Source organism: Tachypleus tridentatus, chromosome 8, assembly GCF_004210375.1.
Source record: "Tachypleus tridentatus isolate NWPU-2018 chromosome 8, ASM421037v1, whole genome shotgun sequence".
Lineage (NCBI taxonomy): Eukaryota > Metazoa > Arthropoda > Merostomata > Xiphosura > Limulidae > Tachypleus > Tachypleus tridentatus.
In genome coordinates, this window is record NC_134832.1 from 106,625,908 (window position 1) to 106,649,348 (window position 23,441).

Consider the following 23,441-nt stretch of genomic DNA (forward strand, 5'->3'; position numbering starts at 1 on the left):
CGTAAATGAATATCATTATGGAATGAAACAAGCAGATAAAGTATAGTGTAATTGGTGTCTTACTGATTTCCTCAACTGCCAGGCAGACATACTATATAGAAGTTGACAAACAACGAAAGTAGTAACAGAATGTTGTCTTGCATTTTCTGTCACGTGAGCACTATGCATAGATAAGCATGTGTACACGAATAATTGTCGCTATTTATGTTCTCTAAGCTGTTCATTCGACTGCATCTGTATCAGTCTGTATAAGTCGTAGATGCAATTTTTGCAAAAATAGGTGTTTCAAATTTAACAATTGAAAAATAATTAATAGGTTACGATTTAAGTACCTTAAACTGAGAGTTTTAATTAGAAAAATAGGGATAAAATTTTAAGTTGCTAAACTTACCTATTGTCTATGTTTTTACTATTAAGAATCTACAAGCTTATTTTTCTTCCTTTTCCTTTTAGTAAATCATTTTCTGTAGAATCTACAAAAAGCTGTTCATCCTACAGGAAGAAGAGTTTACACGACTTTTGAAACTCGACAGAAGACGTAGAAAGAAGCTGATAAATTATAATATTCAGATGTGAAGAGAGTGGTCGTTAGCTATGAACCAGATTAGGAAGGAAGCAAGCTTGGACTCTCAAGGACAAGGATCAGGTTAGAATAATAATGTTATGTGGTGAAAAAGCTTGATCAGCGTTAACTGGGTGATAGAACTCGTTAATATACTTGTTTTAGAATTTTTGCGCAAATCTATACAAGAAAAATTTGCAAACAGCCGTCCATATTTAAAAACGACAGACTAGAAGAAGGTCCAGATCATCTTTCGCTAGTTGTTTGGCGACTATTGTTTGATCTAATAGTGTGATTTGACTGCCACACTCCATGCGTCATTGAGCGGAACCAGTTTCTGCAGCAAATGAACAGAAATCACGAAACTTCGGATTTATCATCCAATAACACTAAATACTACGAAATTCCCAGTCCATACATATTTCATATGTGAGATTTAATTCTAAAATACAGCAATATCATGTTAAGTAATTAACTTCGTTTAAAATTAGATTAGTGTGAAACATGTTACGAGTTTTTTCAGCTTCTATAGAACAAATTAGGTAATTACTTAACATAACTCTGAATACGAAAAGTTTGCACTAAGAAACAAACACTCAAGCAATAATACACTTGATTAGTGATTTTTATTTAAAGCATATTCGATTTAAATTCAGGATGCATTTCACTTGACAACCACATCTGTGGTGGACGGGCTGTATCAGAACTACAATTTGATATTGTTTGACGTTGGTTGGTAGTGCTATTCGTAAAGTTACTGATATAAAATAAAGACAGACTTAGGGTTAACAGACTCTTGTAAACCTATTTTGCAGTTAAATTATTAATTGAGATTTTAGTTGTTTGAAACGATAAGCTGTGCATTAACTACTAAACACCATTTCTACTGGTGTTGTAATCGTGATACTTGATAATTGTTGATTAATGTTTAGTCAGAAGACAACATAGACTAGTAATTAATGTGCCTATTGAGATAACAAATATATAGGTAATATTATTATATACTTTCTTAACGATTTTTAACTTATCTTCGCAAAATGTGTTTTTATGTATATATAATCACACACGCATGCGCCTATAAATACAAACAAATACATATAAACTACCAATGGTACCACAGCCACCCGTACGGCAGTGATTTTGTTGTCTTCACTGAAATGACTGGATGGCATGCTATGCGTTATTCTCTGTGTAAGTATTATGATCAGAGCTCGGGAAGTCCATTAAGGAAGGAAGTATTAAGGCGGAAAATTAATACTTTAACATACGGTCAATGCATGGCACAGAATTAAATGCTACTTTCGTTTAGTGTGGGCTTCAAGTAATAACAGTTAAATTAGTATCAAATTTGAACCGTTTATCGATGCCATCTTTGGGAGGTTCACCTGAGGTTTTCAACCTAAATGTATCGAAAATAGTGACGACAAGACATCACATATACAGAAAATTCTGTTATATATATTTACATATAAGTGAAAAAATATTCAAGAAAGAAAAATAATTTCATTTTCTATTTGGTTCCGATGGAAAATTACATCAGGGATATTATTCTTATTTCTCTTGTTAACTATATTTATTCTCATGATTAATTTTAGTTCGTTTTAAATACAAAATTACATGTTTTACTTCTATTACCTTTTTCTCCCACCTATTTCTACCATATGACTCAGTATACGTTACGTTTAGACTTTCCTTGCAAACACAGTATTATAATTGATTATTGATCGATACAAACCGAAATTGTGAAGTAGTAACATTAGAAATTTGTGTTACTTGTGTCTAATATCAAATATATTATAACTTCATATTGCTAAAAATTCCTAATAACTAAATACTGTTATATAGAGCAGATGTTGTTTATCCAGGAAAAAATGTATTTTATTTTCTATTAAAAAGATAGTAAACGTGTATCATGCGTATTTACATCATGTAATACAATTAAAACAAGCTCTACTAATGATGTTAACATACTATTTTTTATAAAGTTTTCTGTTTATTATATACGTATTACAGGTAGTGTTTTTAAATTTGGCAAGTTTTGAAAAACAAAAGAGAATCTTGTTGCTCATTAGAATAATTGTTAAGTTTAATGAATTGAGGTATTTATTAAACAAATAATGTAAGTTCTATAAATAATAAGTGAAACCTCAAATGTTTGGATTAATTTGTTAAATACTTCCACGTGGTATGAAACATGAGCTTGTTTCTATTATGGAGACGTAGATATAAGACACTAGCCTTAGAAAAATATCACATTATGTTTAATATTTTGTTCTCTTCTTCGATGTGATAATTGAGTATAACACATTTATATGCAAAAACGGTTCGTTTGGGTTGAGAAAATATTTTACATAGAAGAGCGAACAACGTTTCGACCTTCTTCGGTCATCGTCAGTTACACAAAGAAAGAGGTAACTGACCGGAAGCTGACCACATGTTTGAAAGGGGTTGTGTAACTGAGTGTCGGAATGTAGAGGGCAGTGTTAGATGTTTGAATATATAATTTTATTTATTTTATTATTTTAATATAGGTGTAAAGGCGTTCCTTTATATTGGTTTATTTTGGGTTTAAGTTGTTGTATAAGTAAGGCTTCTTTAATTTTGCGTTTGTTTATGTTTGTTTCTTTATTTAGTATTTGAGTGTTTTCTATGGTTATGTTGTGTTTATTTGACTTGCAGTGTTCGAAAACGTGTGAAGGTGACTTTTTATGTTCTTTGAATCTGATTTCCATTTTTCTACTTGTTTCTCCAATATAGAAGTCGTGTCAGTTATCACATTGTATTTTGTAAATAATGTTGGTGTGGTGTTTGTCAGTGTAGTTTTTACATAGTATAGACCTCAGTTTTGTGCCTGGTTTTTGAATAAATTTGGTATTAACTGGAATGTCATATTTTGTTAGTAATTTTTGCCAAACGTTGGTTATTTGTTTGCTGATGTCAGGAATATATGGCATACAGCAGTATATGGTTTCGTGATTTTTTGATTCGTGAGATATATTTACTTTAGTTGGTTGATTTTGCTTTCTGTCTAGGTGTGTGCGTATAATGTTTTCTACGGTTTGTGGAGGAAACTTATTGATGTTGATGAAGTATTGTTTTATTTTGTCTAATTCATCGTTAATTTTATCTGGTGAGCATAGTTTTATGGCTGTGTTTATTTGGTTTCTTAGTATGTTGAGTTTTTGTTTTGTTTCATGTGCTGAGTCCCATGGAATGTATAGTCCAGTATGGGTGATTTTTCGGTGGATTTCTGTTTTGAATTGTGTGTCGGTTCTTGTAATTTTGAGGTTCAGAAATGATATTTGATTGCTTTCTTCCTGTTCACATGTGAAGTTAATGTTGGGATGTATAGAGTTAATGTGATTGAAAAAATTAAGTATGTGTTCTGTAGATTTGAATCCCGCAACCGTGTCATCTATACATCTGTACCAGTATAGTGGTGGATGTAAAGCTGTGTTAATTGCTTGTGTTTCAACTTGTGTCATAAAAATATTGGCTAGAACTGGTGATACTGGGTTGCCCATGCTTAGGCAATTTGTTTGTATATAGTTTTGGTTGTTGAACATGAAGTTTGTCTTTATCGTGGTGAATTCTATGAGGGTTGCTAACTGGTTACTGGGAATTTCTATAGTTGGGTTAGGGTCTCGGATATAGAGTTCTAAGGCTATTTTGCAGGCTTAAGTGGTTGGAACATCTGTAAAGAGGAATATAACATCGAAACTGGCCATTAAGGCTTTATGATTAAGTTGATTAAGATTATACTTGAAATGAAAAGAGTCTTTGATGAATGAGCTGGCTGATGTTACATATTTGGGGAATGCCCATGCTATGTATTTACCAAGATTGTAATTAAACGATTCATATGTGGACATTATTGGTCGTAATGGACAATCTGGTTTATGAGGTTTGGGGATGCCGTATATTTGCGGTGTGCGTGAGTCGGTTTTACGTAGGTAGGAATAAAGTGTTTGTGAAATTGTGTTGGTTTTTTTCATTTGTAGTAGTAATTTGTTCAGTTGCGTCTCGTGTGTCTTTGTTGGATTTGTGTGTATTGGTTTAAATTTGTTCGTGCCTGATAGGATGTTATTCATTTTTTGGATGTATTCATTCGTGTTCATTATGACTATAGCGTTTCCTTTATCTGCTTTTAGAGATTTTATGTTTTTGTCTTGTTTTAGGTTTTTAATGGAATTAATATCTTTTTTTGTAAGGTTGTTTTTTAGTTTTCTGTTTTGTGAAATTATGTTGATGGTTTTGTGAGAAAATTCTTTGAAAAAATCGTTTAAGATGTTGTTTTTAGGTGTTTCTGGAAAATATAAATTTGTAATTTTACCTGGGAAGTTTGGCTGTTGGATGTCAATAAAATTATCTAAGTTGTCTTCATTCTGTTGGTTGTTTTTGGTTGTTTCCTTGTGTTTGTTCTCTGTAGAAAGTATCACAAGTCTCCTGGCTAGGAAACCAGATTCAAAGAACATAAAACGTCACCTTCACACGTTTTCGAACACTGCAAGTCAAATAAACACAACATAACCATAGAAAACACTCAAATACTAAATAAAGAAACAAACATAAACAAACGCAAAATTAAAAGAAGCCTTACTTATACAACAACTTAAACCCAAAATAAACCAATATAAAGGAACGCCTTTATACCTATATTAAAATAATAAAATAAATAAAATTATATATTCAAACATCTAACACCGCCCTCTACATTCCGACACTCAGTTACACAACCCCTTTGAAACATGTGGTCAGCTTCCGGTCAGTTACCTCTTTCTTTGTGAACCTGACGATGACTGAAGAAGGTCGAAACGTTGTTCGCTCTTCTATGTAAAATATTTTCTCAACCCAAACGAGCCGTTTTTGCATATAAATATCTCAACAAGTGGGTTTCTCGACATCACTGATGAGTATAACACAGTTCAATCCAAAAATAAAGTCTAGAACGTTGGGCTGAATGACAGTAGTAATGCACATAATAACTAACAATTCCACTATATACATCCAGAGAAAAAGTTTACTTGACATCGATGCACTTTCTTTCAGTGATTTGATTCTTTTTTAATGTAACGAAATAAGTCATCACACATTCTGATCAAATAATTCACCGCTTTTCAAACAAAATGTAGATAATTTGCACGTGTTTGATAAAATACAAAGAAGCTAAATTATACGAAAAATATGAGCATTTTAATAAAATATTTCTTCCTAACCTCTAACAAGAAAGTTAAGAGATAATTTTACTATGGATAACAGTGCCAGTGGTCGAACTCTCACGTAATATTAACTGATTTATTATGAACTGTATTTATGGATAATAAACGATGATGAAGATCTGTAGCAACATAAATATTTTAATTTGTTTCATGATGATATTGATTCAAAACGAAATTGTATAGTTAGGAAAGATTGTTCTCACATATTCATTAACAGGTCATTTGCTGTAGAACTTTCTAGCGGTAATGTTTGCTTCTTTATAATTAGGCACAGAGCTACACAACGGGGTATCTGTGGTCTACCGACTACGGGTATCGAAACCCAGTTTCTAACATTGTACATCCGCAGACATAAGACTTTGCTTCTGGGGGACCCCAAGTGGCTCAGCGGTATGTCTGTGGACTTACAACGTTAAAATCCGGGTTTCGATACCCTTGATGGGCAGAGCACTGATAGCCCATGGTGTAGCTTTGTGCTTAATTAAAAAAAAACAGCTTCTTGAGGAGGGCTTCTTGCTGTAAGATTACTGTTTATTAAACCAAAACATTTTCCAAAGCACTCTCAGCTAATTATCCATGTGTAACAAATTGGGTTTATGTTCATAAGACAGTACATTTTGTTCTTTGTGAAAAAACATAAGCGTATTTCTTTCCTTTGTAAAATAAAATAAAAATAACAACACAAAAAATAAACATATTTTAGATAAGGAAATTAATAAAATATGAACTTAAAAACTTTATCCACTTCATAGTAGAATATTGTAAACTAATATTTTATTGTTTGTCTTGCAAAAAAGAAAGTGGTTGAAGCGAACATCTTTCTTTTAGTTACACATTTAAAATAATGCCAAAAATTATTCTTCAAAGAGTTAAATACACGAGCCATAAATTTATCAAACACGGTTTACTGTGCCGTTTTCAAAGACGAAAAATAATTCCTCAGATCTGAATATTGTTTAAAGTGTTTAAGATATAGTGACAAGTAACACATGATTATAATTACTTCAAGACTGGTTTCCGCGGTTTTAAAAATAAATTTTACAGCTAATGTAGTAGGAAGATACAAGTATGTCTCATGTCTATAGCAGTAGTGATCGACAATGAACTTCTATACAGAAAGGCAGTCCTCCAGTGGTACAACGATATGTTTGCGGATCACAGTGCTAGATATCCCATTGTATAGTTTTGTGTTTAATTCCAAATAATCAATTGACGAAGTTTCCTTGTGATGTGGTTGTAACTTAACGACAAAGCTTAAACATAACAGATTTTGAAGCCACATCAAATTAGAGGCTCTAGTCAACCGATGGAGTTTTAACGAGGGAACTATGCCCAAATTGTGAAGTTTCACAACTACTAAAGACATGTCAAAATCAATTACTTAAGTTTCACAATGACTAAAGATACGTAACAATCAATGACTTAAATTTCATCATGGCAGAAATTATAGTAAAATATCTGCAGACTTATAACGCTTGAAACTGGGTTTCGATATCTATGGTAGGCAAAGTACAGATAGCTGTCGTATAGCTTTGTGCAACAACAAAACACGATAAAACAGATCACATGGAATCAGTGTTATTCAGTTCAATATATATTTTCTAAACTTATCTTTTAATACATAATCATCTCTGTCCCACGCAGATCATCAGTTTTGTAATTGACAACCATTACAGTTTCCCAAGAAACACCAGTCGTGTAATACACATTCGCCTCAGTTTCCCAAGAAAACACATCAGACATGTAATACACATTTGCCTCAGTTTCCCAAGAAACCACACCAATAATGTAATACACATCTGTCTCAGTTTCCCCTACAAAACACACCAGTCATGTAATAAACAGCTGTCTCAGTTTCCTGTATAATCACTTTTAGCAAAGGATTATTTTTCTACCTATTGCTAAAATAGTTCTGAAAAACGAATTCCAGCAAAAGCTAAATGCTAACACATTACTTAAATAATGCACAACAGTTTATAACATGGTGAAAACAGTAACTGTTTTCTATAAATAAATAAATCCACTGAAATCATTCCAATGTCCCGTACAATCATTATGACATAAAAAGAAAACAAATGTCTAGTTTTTGTCTAAATAATACTAATCACCAGTCATCCTAAAAATATCCAGTTAATAATAAAAAATGTCATTCAGTTAACACTGCCGTATTATTCAATCAATCTATTTAAAAAAAAAACCTCAACAAATGTAAGATTGAAATGTTGACCATTCATCTAGAATTCATGCATAACTAATACATAGTCATTCTAATGTCACGAACGATCACATTTCAGCGTGTTTATATAACTGGAAAATTCTTCTTCTTTTAGTCTGCAGAATTATACTGCTACAAACCGGTTTTCGATACCCGTGGTGTGCAGAGCACAGATAGTGTTTTGTGTAGTTTTGTGCTTAATAACAAACACACAGTCTTGTTTACGGATGAATAAATCGATCCTTTTATGAGTTCTTTCTCCACATGTTTAAAAGAAAACAGTTACAAAAGCATCTAATTCTTTGTGATAAAAAAGCTCTCCAATGTTACAGAAACAACGTGGGTTAGAATCAATGATGCTAAAGCTTTGCATTTTCTGTACAAAACAGGCTCCAATCAATGAAATATATATTAAACTACAAATTCAATGTATTTTGGTGTCTCTTTTTTTTTTTCTTTGGAAAAATGCATAATGAAAGAAAAGTAATGCATTCACGTAAATGCTTTGTTGAAACATAAACAAATCTGGAGTAAAGGAAAGAAAAAGTACTTTTAGAACAACAGATTACTGAATCAAATACATTAAGGTAAATATTTTATTAATGTAGTAACTGTATCATCTCGTTTTTCCTGGTAAAATTTGTTGGTTTTACCATCCCTAAGTTAACATGTATTTTAACCCTTATCTATTGCAGCGTTTTCATGATCTTAAATTTTAACACAATAATAATAAACTAATATATAATTAGACATAACAGTAGTAGATAATGCATAACTAAGGAGGATGAAGAAAAATAAATTAGATATTGGACATATTTATAAGGTAACGAAATATTTATGCTACATGTGAATAAGTAAGCTGACAAAAAATTACCTAGGATGAGGTGTCACTGGACGTTAGATAATGTACCAGAACCACTCAGTTATGATTCTGATATCGGGAACACACGGAGTTGTATTTTCAGCGTGTCCTAACTTATACAAGTTTAGTCACCGAACATGTTCACTTTTTCAGTCGTAGTGGCGTTGTTATATGGTGGTCAATCCTACTATTTGTTAGTAAGAGAGTAGTCTAGCAGTGACGGTGGATGATATTGACAAACTGCCTTCCTTCTATCGCTACTAAATTAGGGATGGCTGGCGTATATTGCGCGAGATTAAAACCAAACCAAGCTTATGTCGAAAACACACAGTATCGGATCTCCAGTAAGGCATGTCCTAACTTATATCGAGAAGACATGATATTTTATCTTCAATAATGCATGTCTTAACTGTTTTGTCATATGAAATACATGGTTAAAATGGACTTAAAAGTTATGTGTAATGACCTAATAGTTTAAATATATATATGCTTGTTGTATTGCGACATTTCTTAGCCAACAGCTTATCTTATTTAAGAATGAACGTAATAGACATCACTTACATCTATTATTGTGATGTGCCTTTTGATACTTAAGCCATGTCACTGCATGTCTGTCTTGATGTTGGCGATTTTAACTGACAGAACTTGTTGGTTGTTGTCATTACATGAAGCTATAGCCGAAGTATAAAGTAAGTTGAGATGTTAATTTCTGGCATGCCTATTAAAGTAACATTTGATTAATCTGTATTACTGTTATCTAATACTACTTCCATTTGGTAATGCGTCATGTTTGGACAATGACCAAATATTTATATATTTTTAATACTGCATGATCTTCTTTTACAACTTTGCATGAATAACATGTATAAGTATATACCATAGATATAATGAGTTATATCATTTGATAAAACTATTAATAGTAAAAAATAAGCATTTGCAGTGATTAAACGAGTAAACAGTGGTATGTCATGATAGTTATATTTAAAATTGTAATTAGGTATATTTTATATTATGTTTAACATTGTCCTATTAAGAAGAATGTGGGGTATCGGATACATCACGTCTAAACAAACGCTAGAAATCACAACAGAAACTCTAACACACACACATAAACATAAAGCTTGATACATGACTAAAATAGTAAGATGATGAACAATAAACATATTTTTCAACTAAATATGTTTTACTTCAGCGTTTTTGATAACAATGATGTTATAGTTTTACGTATGCGAGGTAAAACAATTCATTTATGAAACCCATGTTCATATAGTCGGCACCCAGATAGAATTGACCAGGTGACGCTTCTTAGAAATTAAGAGAAGTTTATTGTTATTAAGCACAAACCTACACAAACGGCTATCTGTACTCTGCCCACCACGGGTATCGAAACCCAGTTTCTAGTAGTATAAGTCCGCCGAAAAACTGCTGTGCTACTGGGTGGTCATAACTAGCTGCTTTCTTTCTCGTTTTACACTACTAAATTAGGGATGGTTAGCGCAGATAGACCTCGAATAGTTTGAGTGAAATTCAAAGATAAACAAACCAAAAATGCGCAGTTGGACTACTGTAATTAATTATTCTTAATACCATGTTAGGATTTCAATTACGTACTGGTATTTCTATATACGTAAGTACATTGCCTTACATTTTTATTTGTTTACTTTGCCATTCGTTATCTTCAGACTTTTATTGTGCGTTTTGCTAGTTGGAACATTTGTATTGATTCGTGGATAGCACGTGTGTGAATTTTATTCCAAGCGGTTTTAATTTGGTTTGGATTTCGCACAAAGCTACTCGACTATCACAAAGCTATCTGCGCTAGCCGTCCCTAATTTAGCAGTGTAAGACTAGAGGGAAGGAAGCTAGTCAACACCCACCGCCAACTCTTGGGCTACTCTTTTACCAACGAATAGTGAGATTGACCGTCACATTATAACACCCCCACGGCTGAAAGGGAGAGCATGTTTAGTGTGACGGGGATTCGAACCCGCGACCCTCAGATTACGAGTCGAGTGCCTTATCCACCTGGCCATGCCGTGCCATTCCAAATGGAATAATAATTTTAAGAAAAGAGAGAAAACATTACCTGGTGATAAAATGCTATAATCAGGGCGGGGCAAAAGCTGCTATAGTAACTATATAATTGTTACGATACACTTGGTATTGTTAGTATTATATGATTGATATTAAAGAAAATATTGAAAAGAAAACTGAAATCAGTTTAATTCTTCATTGTTTCAGAGAAATACCTTAGAAATTAAACTAACTGTAAAGTTACTTTTGCTCCACCATCGTTAATAGCCACCATTTGATACATTTATTCATATGGCACAGTATCAATAGTACAGATGTTGTTGTTCTCAGACAGCTTGTCCACTGATTTCTTTTATTCGTGTCTCAGAAAGTTCAATCGATTTTTTTCTATAATCGACCAGTCTGCAGTCCGCAAATGATTGGAGGATGGTGCATGGGTATATTCGTTGCCAGGATATTAATATTTTAATAAGTTCTTGCTAGTCCACTATAGTTTTTATATTTTTGCTAGTGAACAAGATCAAATTATTAGTGCAGTGCATCATAATGCGACATAAACAAAATTACTTTCCTTGTTATGTAATTTGATGAGACTTAATTTTATATTGCGGAGGTTGATCGTTTAGTATTTGAAGCTGTTTTATTATTATACAGGGACATCTCCTTGACAAGCAACGTACCGCGAAAGCTCCGTAAAGTGGTTGTATGTGTATGAATATATATGCTTGTGTGTAAAAACTGCGATTTTTTGAAGGCACGTTAATAAAAAATAAATGTACGGAGTTATATCCTAACTAATTCATATCAACTACCTGTGTTAAGATTTTATTATTATAGTTACAAAACACTTCTCTTTCTGTAGCTTTACAGAACGTTTAATTTCTCCAGGAATTAAATGACCAGTCCTATTACATTCAGATGATCAGTTGGACGGTCATGTTATAATTACACGATTGATAAAGGTTTAACGTTATATAATGCTTTACCAGGTGTTACGGTAACCAAACTCGCTGCATTAATTCTGACAGAGTCTATATATAAATATATTGTAAAGCTTAATTCATTTGAGCTTTACAATACATTTATATATAGGTCATTATTTTCAGAATTACCTTCAGAGTATTACACTACGTAGTGAACTTTTCTATGGACTTTGCTAGCTTGTAGTTAGTCGCGCATGTTTGCCTAAGAGAAACTCGATGATAAATAAATTAGGTATAAATTATTACTAAAGGTGAAGTGGCGTATTTGAACCACACGTCTGTGTAATGAGGATAATAACTAACACGTTGTGAATTATTAGACGTATTTGAACCACACGTCTGTGTAATGAGGATAATAACTAACACGTTGTGAATTATTAGACGTATTTGAACCACACGTCTGTGTAATGAGGATAATAACTAACACGTTGTGAATTATTAGAATAATTCATCCTCATTTCTTCCTCGAAACCTATACAGACCAGATTAGTGCGATTTTTATTTCTCTAATAATTCCATGGCAGCAATTATTATAAACTATAATGCAGGAGAATTGTATAATAAATTTTATTTATATCTTTAACAGGTCATATGAGGAATTAAGTTTATATTTCGTTTATTGTCACAACGTTAATAAAAAAATTCAATTTATTTTTCAGCATGTATAATGAAAACATACAACATTGTAATGGAGAAATGATATCCTTAAATTGAAAATAAAACAAAACGACGTTTTCTAAATCGCATACATGGCAAAGGGTAACATGTAATTGGGACTTTGCACAAATTAGTTTTCTTATCTTTCAAAGTAAAAAACGTGAGTATATTATTAAAGGTCAAAGTTACGGTACCAAACATTTAAGTATCGCATGTTCCTACCCTTGAAGTATGTCGAATTTTCTACTGCATATAAACAGAGTTTAATTTATAGACAACCCTTCATAAAAATCGCAATAAACAAGAAAAGCAATTGTATTTCAGAAAACTATATACGTTGTAAGTCATATGTGCAGAATAACTATATTTTTCCAAAAATTAAAATCTAAGTAGGAGAACAATGACATATTTCTGGGACCACCCTCCCACTCCCCCCAAATCAAACAAACAACTTAGTATATCATTGTCAAATAACTAACTTAATAAATTGGAATATAGTGGAAGGTTTAAACAGAACCTGTTCAAACTAACTTGTTGCAAAGTTAAATTTCTAAACAAAGCTAATAGTGATTAAAAGTTTTTCATCTAATGGAATAATTAATAGGACGAGTGCAAACTATTTTGCAACCCTAGATAAATTTTAATCTACTTTCGCCACATTAAGTTTTTCTTTTAATTGGGAAATGAAACTGTTGGTTTTGTTTTATTTAGAATTTATTGTACAAAGCTAAACAGGAACTATCTGTGCATAGTCATACCTCTGTTTGTTTTGAATTTTGCGCGAAGCTGCACGAGGACTATCTGCACTAGCCGTTTCTCATTTAGCAGTAGAAGACTACTAGATGGAAGGCAGCTAGTCATCACCACACACCGCCAACTCTTGAGCTACTCTTTTACCAACGAATAGTAGGATTGAGCGTCACATTATAACGCCTACATGGCTGAAAGGGCGCGCATGTTTGGTGTGACGGAGACTGAAATCCGCGACCCTCAGATTATACAGTCGAGTGTCATAACTATCTGAGCAAACCGGGCCTACTAACATCTAATTCTGAAATGATACAATGGAGTGAAAGCATTTACTCATCAGTACCCACTGCTGATTTTGTTAGATAACGTAATGGGATCTAATCTTTACACTTACAGCGTACTTTAAAGTGCGTGACGAGTTACTTTGTGACAAAGTGCACGAACAACGAACTCTGTGATTCACACCATGGGCACGATAATCTCTAGGGTAAATTCTACACAAAAGCTTACGACTACCAAATTTTTCAATTTTTAATTATTTATTAAAGACTTCAGAAGTGTTGTACTAACAGTTATCACGTGATTCCCATGTCTGTTGAAAATGTTAGAATTACTAAAATTTCACTTCTATTGTTTTCTCTCAGATCAAATCACACACTGCATATTTCAAGTTGAATTTTCTGCAATTACATGCTCGACTAAAATGGTTGTCAATTCAACCAGACTTGTTTGTGCCATGGTAAATTTTAATTTGTTTTGAATAATTTTATGGAAGTGGCGATGGTCAAAGTAACAAGCTTCTCACTTTGATAAAAAAAGACAATGCTAATCTTTGCTTGTGCATGTATTTCAATAAACTTTTTCAAATAATTTTAGCCACTATTAGTAAAATGATTTACAAATAGTTGCATAATCTGGTTACGCTAAAATTAAGTTGCCTCACTATCTGATAAAATATTTTGGAAATTGACATAATTTTTCAGCGTTTCTCTTGAACCCATTTTCGAAAACTCAGCCGTACAATACGGAAAAATGAAGAGTGAACTGAAGTTTCTGAAACTTCTTTAACTTCAAGGACTCGGTGGCTGTGTTAAAGGTTTTGTTGAAGAAGTTGATATTGACCTAGAAGCTTATACCATGTTTCATGCAAATATGTCTTCTTTACTTGGGAGTAAGTTTATAACTGTGAATATTGTTCAGTGATTCACTTCTTTTTCAAACTGTTGCATCTATCAGAGCCTTTGAAGAACTTTCATACAACTTATATTGAATGATTTTATGTCCCAGAAAAACAGAATTATATTCTTTGCTTCAAGTCAAAAAAAAGCCACTGACTGGAAGTGACAGCTGCATTGTTAAACATAAGATTAAGAGATTGTGGAACTGCATGATACGGAGAGTTGTTGGATGCGAGGCTCTAATTTCTTTTAGATATCTGTTCTTGCCTGTCATGTTGGCTTCATTATCATAGTCTTAGTTCCATAAGTCTTCCAAAAGTAATGCTATTTTTTCAGGTGTAATCATATCAAATTCAGTTATATTGCTGCTACAATCGTCTTTTGAAAACTTTGAGAATTTAGGTACTTAGGTGAATAATATGAAAAGGTTATATGGAGAGGTGACCCCAAGTATGTCTCTTGTGTATTGTGATGAGATACTCATCAATACGTTTCTTGAATTCTTCCAATGAAACACATGCAACACCACATGGATCTCGGAAACATTTTTTTTTTCCTTTGGCTAATACAGGTCCTATTGTGACGTAATCTGAAATGGTTGCATCAATCTCTGTTGCAAAGAAATAAGAAGGTAGCAGCAATGGCACATCAGCTACGGAGAAACTGCTTGTATGTGACAGCTTCCAGCTGCAATTAACTTTTAACTTGTGTTATAGTTCGAACAAGTGTTAGCCTAGCATTTTGGATGATCCCTAAAAGTTGGGTATTCTTTAGATAATGAGGAAACTGCGACGATGGTGGCGTTGGTTGCTATTGTTATTATACTTGCCACTGAGTGTTGATTGTAAGGTGATTGTTATTGCAATATAAATTGTTTAATATGTGACGCTGACATGGACATGTATATACTAGTACTTGTGTGTTTTACCTTAAGAATGTCAACAACTTTATGTATATTTAAGTATCTACCCGAATATAAAAGACATAAGAGTACAATTCTTAAGAAAATAAAGAGTTTGGTTAAACGATAAACATGTGCATGCTTGGCAAAGACTAGAGTGGTTGGTTTATTATATTATATCAAGTGTGAAAATGGTAAACCCACTATTTTTGTTTCTATTAATGAAGAAATATTTTGTTGATGAGACAAGAGTAACATTCTGATTTTATCGCTTAGTATTCGTAAAGTAGTTTTAATTATAAAATAGGTATAATTCGTATAAAAGAGTTATTTCTATACTTTTCAAGTACTACTAAAACCCCTACACTTTTGTATTGTTTCCTAACATTGTAGTTGTTGTTCAATAACTTTTTTAACTACATGCTATCTTAATTTTATAGCATTATCTTTTGAAGACTTCATGAAAATGAGTCTGGATGTATTTTTTGAAATCAAACACAATGTTATTTATGTATTCGAATTATATCTTGTCAGAAGGTAGGATATTCTTCTTGTAAACAGAACGTGGATATGGAAATTGGTTTAAAACTATATTATATTCTGAAATTATGATCAGAGGTTAAGCTGATTTGGAATTTTCAATTATGAGTTTTACTAGGAATAAGTCATATTTATTACAACTTGCTAACTTAACGTTACTCAATATTATTTGCTATTACAGCAGTGCAAGAACTCTTGTTGATAAGTATGGGGGGAAACAATTATTATTTAACCTGTTAGGTTACGTGGCATAAACACAAGTGTGTCCATGAAGGATGGCCGACCACAACTAACAAAGGAGACTTGATAGAGCATATGTTGTACAATGATTTGTACATCTGCACTTCTCCATCAGTTAACTCAGATCCAGGCTGTCATGTTGACTTCATCTGACATATCTGTGCCTATAGTACAAAGGCTTGCTGCTGGCGCTAGGAAATATCATTGGTACAAAGTACCTTCCAAATAGCACACAGCAACGAAGACATATTTGAACGACTTCATCATCTACCTACAGGACATATATTAAATCTTGAAACCTTAAATCACTCTCTATACATATCCATTATTCAAGGACAGTATGGTAAAAAACAATAACCATTTTGGGCCATGAGAACAATTTCATCAGTATTAGTTTACCATTCATTATGGTAAAGTTCAAATAGCAGGACTTCCATGAATGACTCAGGTAGAGAAATGATGCCACTATACCTTTACTATGGTTATACGTTGTACTGAGATGTTAAACTTCTGCTAAGGTGAATTTAATCTCCAAAGAAAAACCTCAGATGTCAGTCATCATCGGTTGGTTCAGAATAACTCCAGACTTTGACATGAGGTATGATACATGAAGAGGGAGGTTTTGAAGGCTAAAGAGGCTCTCTCGAAATATCAACATTAAGAAGTGGAGACTTACGACATCGATAATCCTCAGTAATGTTTTGCAGTGTAAATAGTACTAAACTTACTCAAGTTAGTTCTACTTATAAATTCTATTTAGACGACAGAACGCATTAACAATGACATTTATTAACCGGTTACAGTTAAGTAAAACATGTTAATTGCTTATTCTTTACTAAGATCTTGATTAAAGCGTGTTGTTCAAAGCCGATGCCACTCGAGTATGACATTTTCATGTACGCCACCTATTATGGAAACAGATAACATATAAGGGCCGTAGCAATGGATAGATATTGATTTATTAACAAGATCTTTATGATATATCATTAGCTTACACGAAAAAAAATCCCAAGTTTTACAGTTTACTTGTTCTCATTTTACCATAACGAAGTTAGTCCTATTTTACTGAACTGTCTCCTTGGTATTGCAAGGTTAAGCAATTTGCTAAGAATGATGAATCGATGGTTCACTTCGTTAGCTTTCATGATAATTTCTCACATATTATATCTTATTAAAGGTGCGAATGATCTACGGTTGTAATTTTACACTGCTTTAAATTTCAGAGATCGTGGATCTTGTAACTTCGACTCCATTATGAAATGTTTTGCAAAATCAAACTTGATTAAGAAGAACTATGTTCTTAAGGTGCAACACAAATGACATAACATAAGGTGATTGATGATAAATTCACACTTACTTTTCTCTTGTCCATTTTATTCGAATCTGATACATAAAGGGCTAAGATTACGGACTTAAAACGTTAAAACCCGGGTTTCGATCCTCCTGGTGAAACAGCAAATATTTTACTCTGGCTTTGCTTCAAAAATAAATACAAAAAAGGTGAAAAAAACCAGTGACGCCGTACGTTTTGGGGTTTACTAGTTTTTAAAGTTTTGGGTCACACAACCACCGACAACTACCTAAAAGAGGATTAATATGCAGACATGAAAATTCGAATCAATTTTAGTTTGTTATAAAATAAAATAAACAGTAACTTTACTCGATAGTGTAATAATGTTGTGTTTTTATGTATTTAAAAGTAGGTTAAAGGTCATATTCCTCGTACCAGAAACATTTAGTGAACTCTTTATTTCTTGAAATATCAACATTTTGTACCTTGAGAGAACATGGATCACTAACTGGTTACAAGCTGCTATCTGACAACACTCAGTCTGTATTGACTGTTTGTCAAAGAAGTTTGTTTTAACTGTTTTTATATTATAAAACTACAGTTATTATCGCTCCTATTATAAGTTGAATCTATAATCATTAATTTTGTAAGATATTAAATAAAAAATATATTCTTGAATCAAAGTTGCAAAAGCATTTGTTAAGGCACTGGAATTCCAAATAAATTGTCAACCTGTAGCTGTTACATTTCGACACGTTATCAGACTGAAGAGTGCAGTGACACAGTTGGTTTTATTTTTAAAATAACCGTCATGACTGGTTTACTCAATATTCTTGTAAATCTCTACCTTATTGAATAGGACCCTGTTAGGATTTTTTTTAAATTTTCTCCCTTTTCGTACTCTAGATGTTTCTTGAGCGACTGTTGTAATGTTATTGTGATATAAACCAGGAGTTTCCAAACTTTTTAGACCTGCGTAGCTTCACATAAGAAAGAAATAACATTCCAGAAAATATTTGTTTAAAATGTGATTGAAATTGGTAAACTGGAATAGTGGAAGCTCTTTTTATTTCCTTTACATGTTAGCATTAGTATAATTATATTGTGGTTTGTATGTACGTAAAGTCTGTGATCAAATATTGTTTTTGTTGATCAGCTGCAGTTACTATACTTACTAAATGTTGGTAATTAGACTTGTTTATTTGTTTGCAGTTAACCACAAAGCTATACAATGGGCCATCGAAACCCAAATTTTAGCGTTATAACTCCGTAAACATATCGCTGTAGATTGTCCTTTTTCGACCTTACTTCTAATTACCGATCAATTTCTTTTTCTGAGTAAAATAGATTACAGAAATAAATAATAATAATTTCCGTCAAGTTATATTTTATTATTATGTAAACAAACTGCATAAATGCTAAACACAACATTTTGTTGAATGAAGTAATATGCAATCAAAACTTTAGTTTCGCGGTATGCGATTGAATTTTGAATCTTTACCATCTTTCTTTTAAATTATGAGATATGCATATATCGTTTATATATTGTATCATTTAATTTCTTACAGTTAAAGAAATCGGCAACTCTTTTTTCACAACATTTAAAAATGATTAAGATGTGAAAGTGAGCCAGTAGTCAGAGTTTCGAAAACATTTATGACGTTATACATGTTATGTTTTCAAAACATCTTAAATTCTAAGTGGTTAATAAGCAAGCAGTGAATCATGAGTCATAAAATTTAGTCTAGAAAATTATCAATATTTAGATCAAGGCTACTGATTTTCTGCGAGTATGTTCGAATAACATATCAGGTCTTTTTTTTTCCCATTAGAGATAATCGAGATAACTGGGTTCAATAGCCCATAGTTATATCTAAACCTGGAAGTTGTTTCAATCTACATAATTTATTAAACGTGTAATAAAGTTTTCTTCATGATTCATGCAAGCCATCTCCAAACTTAATTAATCTACATAATGTTAACACTGAGCATATTTTTAATGGTATGCTTTGGTTGAAGCTCCAAAGATAAAACTTGATCAATTAAAAATTTTACCTATGTACTTATATACATATCAATATGTGAAGAGAGAGAGAGAGATGTATACAGTCCTCAATGCTAAGAAAGAACAACATCTTAATATCAGTGTCTATTCAACTGTCTGTTCTCTAGTAGTAGGACTGAAAGGATGTGGCAGACGAGATACAAAAAGAAGACAGCGCTTAGTTAAGTGGTTTCATATTAATCTTATTTTCGTCACATACTATTGTATATATTTCAAACTAGAACTCTTATAAATACATTGAAAACGTCCTACGAAAAATGTCTGTCATATTTTTCTAGTATGATAGGTAATACGTTTCGATAAGTTTAATGACGGTTATCGCAAGAAAACAGAAAACTCGCTATATTATTTTTTGAACGTGAATAATTCCTCTGCTAGTCATTTTAGAATGTTTTTATAACTAATTGGTGAATCTAATGTATTGTCAATTTGGTTACTACAAGTTAATTATTTCTTAATATCAATAAGACCACGGGCCTATTAAAGCCTAGAACTGCTAGCACGTGACTTTTGGTGTAATCATTGGTCGTCATGTTAAATATGGCAGTAAAACAGGTGACGTATCAAACAGAAATAAATACAATTTGACATACATAAGCAGCATGTAAACTAGTACGCCCACTAGAAGTTATAATTAATTCTGATTAAGCATAGATAACTAGTTCATTATAATTTATGTTCCTTACGTTCCTAATATTACGTTCAACGTTTATAACAACATATAGATTTATTGGACTTAATTTGACATATACCCCGATTATTAGTAATACCAATACAGAACTTTAAAACCATGGCTTATCTACCACATACGGTTCACTTGTAATCTAATTATTTGGTCTGCTCTTGAAACCACAATTGTAGATAAATATGCACACATGTATGATAATCCGTATATACAAAATATCATTCCTGGAACATACTTTATTGCAAGAAAAGAACATAGATATAAAATACATTAAACTGTTTTAATTTACTGAGCTGAGAAGCATAATTTAAATAAATATATATTTCTTAGCTCGTTATTATACCTATTTGTATTAACATAGACAGAGACCTCACTTTTTATCCACCAATTCGTATATGTAAATGACAGTATTGGATTTTTCGGTAGATTATTTGATTTTCTTTATTATCCGATGGATAAAAAATCCTCAGGAGTTGGGTGACATACAAGTTTCAGAGATTTTGTATTCCTTTTGCAGGATTTTACCTCATATAATGGAATACTTAAAGATAAAGACAATGTATTTTCATGGAGTTAGGTTTATTTTTTCTATATTTGGAGAATTCCAAACTTAACCATAAACATGTTTCTTTATATACATCGTAACTACCACCTTTATCACATTTATCACGTCTTACATTGTGTTGTATTCTATTAGCTAAAAGTATATTTCAGTTGATTACATTAGAATTACATGAATAAAGTACATTATGTTACATAATGTAACACATTTTATTAATATATGTTACAAGTGAATACATACCAAATTTCAATAATAAAATTACATGCACTTACATATCATAACTCCCACCATTATTATATTACTTTATATTAGAACTGATATATTATAATTCGAATTAAAGTATATTATGCTGTTATATACTTGCTTTCTTGTTGTTTTCCTTCTTTTGGATTTCCTACTCTGGGAAAATCTGGAGGAGTAAGACTGCCTGCTGTGAACCATTTTCAACTGAGTTCTCATCCTCATACATGGAAGGACTCCATTTTCTACTCCACTTCCACCAGCGTCCAATTCCTCTTGTTGTTCAATCTCTTCTTCTGATGTTTCAAGTCATGTATGTACAAGCACAGTGAGTAATCTAATAAGTTATTTTTTTTCAGGAACTTGGTGTCGGCGCTGAAAATTTCCAAGAGCATTTGTTTATATTTCAAATCAATGTGAAGGGTCTTTCATAATTTAAAATGTCATTTTCCTTCAGGACAGTAGTGTGTTTGCTCTGCAGGTGACAATAGTGATGAATCTTCGATAAACTACTGAAGACATTCCTCATCACTGCCAAATAAATTTCAGTCTCAGCTCCAATGCCAACCTATGTGTTACAAAAACTGAAGTGCGAGCATCTTCCAGTGTTGTTGTTTGGATCACATTATATGAGAAACAGTTGCAGTAGCTTTGTCAGTTCAGTTGTTAGTATTTCAGTGACTAACATCTTATCTCATGAGTTGTAGAGACGAGCTTTGCTGCAGGTTGTGTTGCTACAGGCTGTGATTTTATTAATAACTTCATATAATATTCACTGATAACTCCAAATCTTTTTTCGAACTTTTACGTATCACGAGATAGTTATCTCTTATAACCACATTACTGGGAAGAGTTTTCTTGGTAAAAGAATGACTATCCACTTTGAATTTCTTGAAAGTATTCTGGCTTTAGCATGACAGAGATACTGATATTGTTTAGCTCCATCATAGTATATTTAAGACCTGCATCCAAACCCTTAAAATGATCTCGAAATATTTTTGTCTTCTGGTATTTAGGCTTCAAATGATTTTTCTTGAACTTACTTCTTTTCTGAATAACTTCTCCATCACCAGCCAATGCCCCAAGTAGCAAAACAATATGTCTGCGGACTCACATTGCTGGAAACTGGGCTTCAATACTCGTGGTGGGCAGAGCACAGATAGCTCATGATAAAGTTTTGTGCAAAATTCAAAAATCGAAGGAACACCGGCTGATGCCATGACGTAACCACAAAGCAGTTTTCCCGACAGTAGTATCAAGATCATAATGCAACTAGAAACGAACCATCCAGAAATAAGCTTAAAGCTTTGAATTATAAATTAGTTGAATGCCCCTTATAAGACGGGAAATGTCTTTACTGACTCTCGAAGAAACATTCCAATGTGACCAAATGTCTGACCCTGTTTTTTATTAATTATAAGTGCAAAAGGAATGAATTTTAAAGTGAAAGTAAAATTTGTTTGTTTGTTTTTTGGAATTTCGCACAAAGCTACTCGAGGCCTATCCGTGCTAGCCGTTCCTAATTTAGCAGTGTAAGACTAGAGGGAAGGCAGCTAGTCATCATCACCCACCGCCAACTCTTGGGATACTCTTTTACCAACGAATAGTGGGATTGACCGTCACATTATACGACCCCACGGCTGGGAGGGCGAGCATGTTTAGCGCGACGCGGGCGCGAACCCGCGGATTACGAGTCCCACGCCTTACGCGCTTGGCCATGCCAGGCCTTATGTGAAAGTAAAATGCATGAATGTATGAGTTTCATAAAAAGATTTATAAACTTTCTGGTTAAATTTTAAGGGTGAAAAATATTAATAATAGTGTTCTAAAGCGCCATCTATGTATATGAAAAATATTTAAGCTTTTTCTGACGTATATAGCTACTGTGTTTAGTATAAATTGTGATATTATTCCTGATTTAATCTATAATTGTAATAATAATTTTCCTAATATTCAAACATCCTATTGTAATTAGGATAATAAATACATAAAATAAAAATATAACATAAAATTCACATTTGATTTAAATATGAGATCTCTACATTATGGTCGCACATCATAACCACAAACACACCTCGTCTTGCTAATCAACCCTTAAGGAAGAATTTAGATCCCTAATATAATCTATTACGTTGTTATGGATTTCCATCATATTTTGCTCTAAATAAAATGACTTAATACTTAGAAAAGACATAAACAATTCCAATCGATTGATATTTGAGCTTTAAACTTCCATTGGAAAGAAATCATTGAGCCAGTTTGAGAGTTACTAACAGAGAGTTGAAGGTAACCGACAAAATAGAAAGTGGCTTTTATTATATATTCATTCAATTACACTTTAATTTACAATAATTAGTTAGCGTTATCGATAGAATCATGAGACCATTATTATTCAACCATTCTCTGTTTTAATGTGTTCCTTATTTCTTCTTAATATTACAAAGCATTAATTAATGT

General features: G+C 32.5%; 1 pseudogene across 1 annotated transcript in view; it reads left to right on the plus strand.

Moving 5' to 3' along the window:
• The first annotated feature begins 459 nt into the window (after positions 1–459).
• LOC143223982 (uncharacterized) overlaps positions 460–23,441 on the plus strand; it is a 179,789-nt pseudogene continuing 156,807 nt past the window's right edge. The window contains exon 1 of the transcript XR_013013187.1: positions 460–646. The product of XR_013013187.1 is annotated as an uncharacterized LOC143223982 (transcript). The remainder of the gene's footprint in view (positions 647–23,441) is intronic.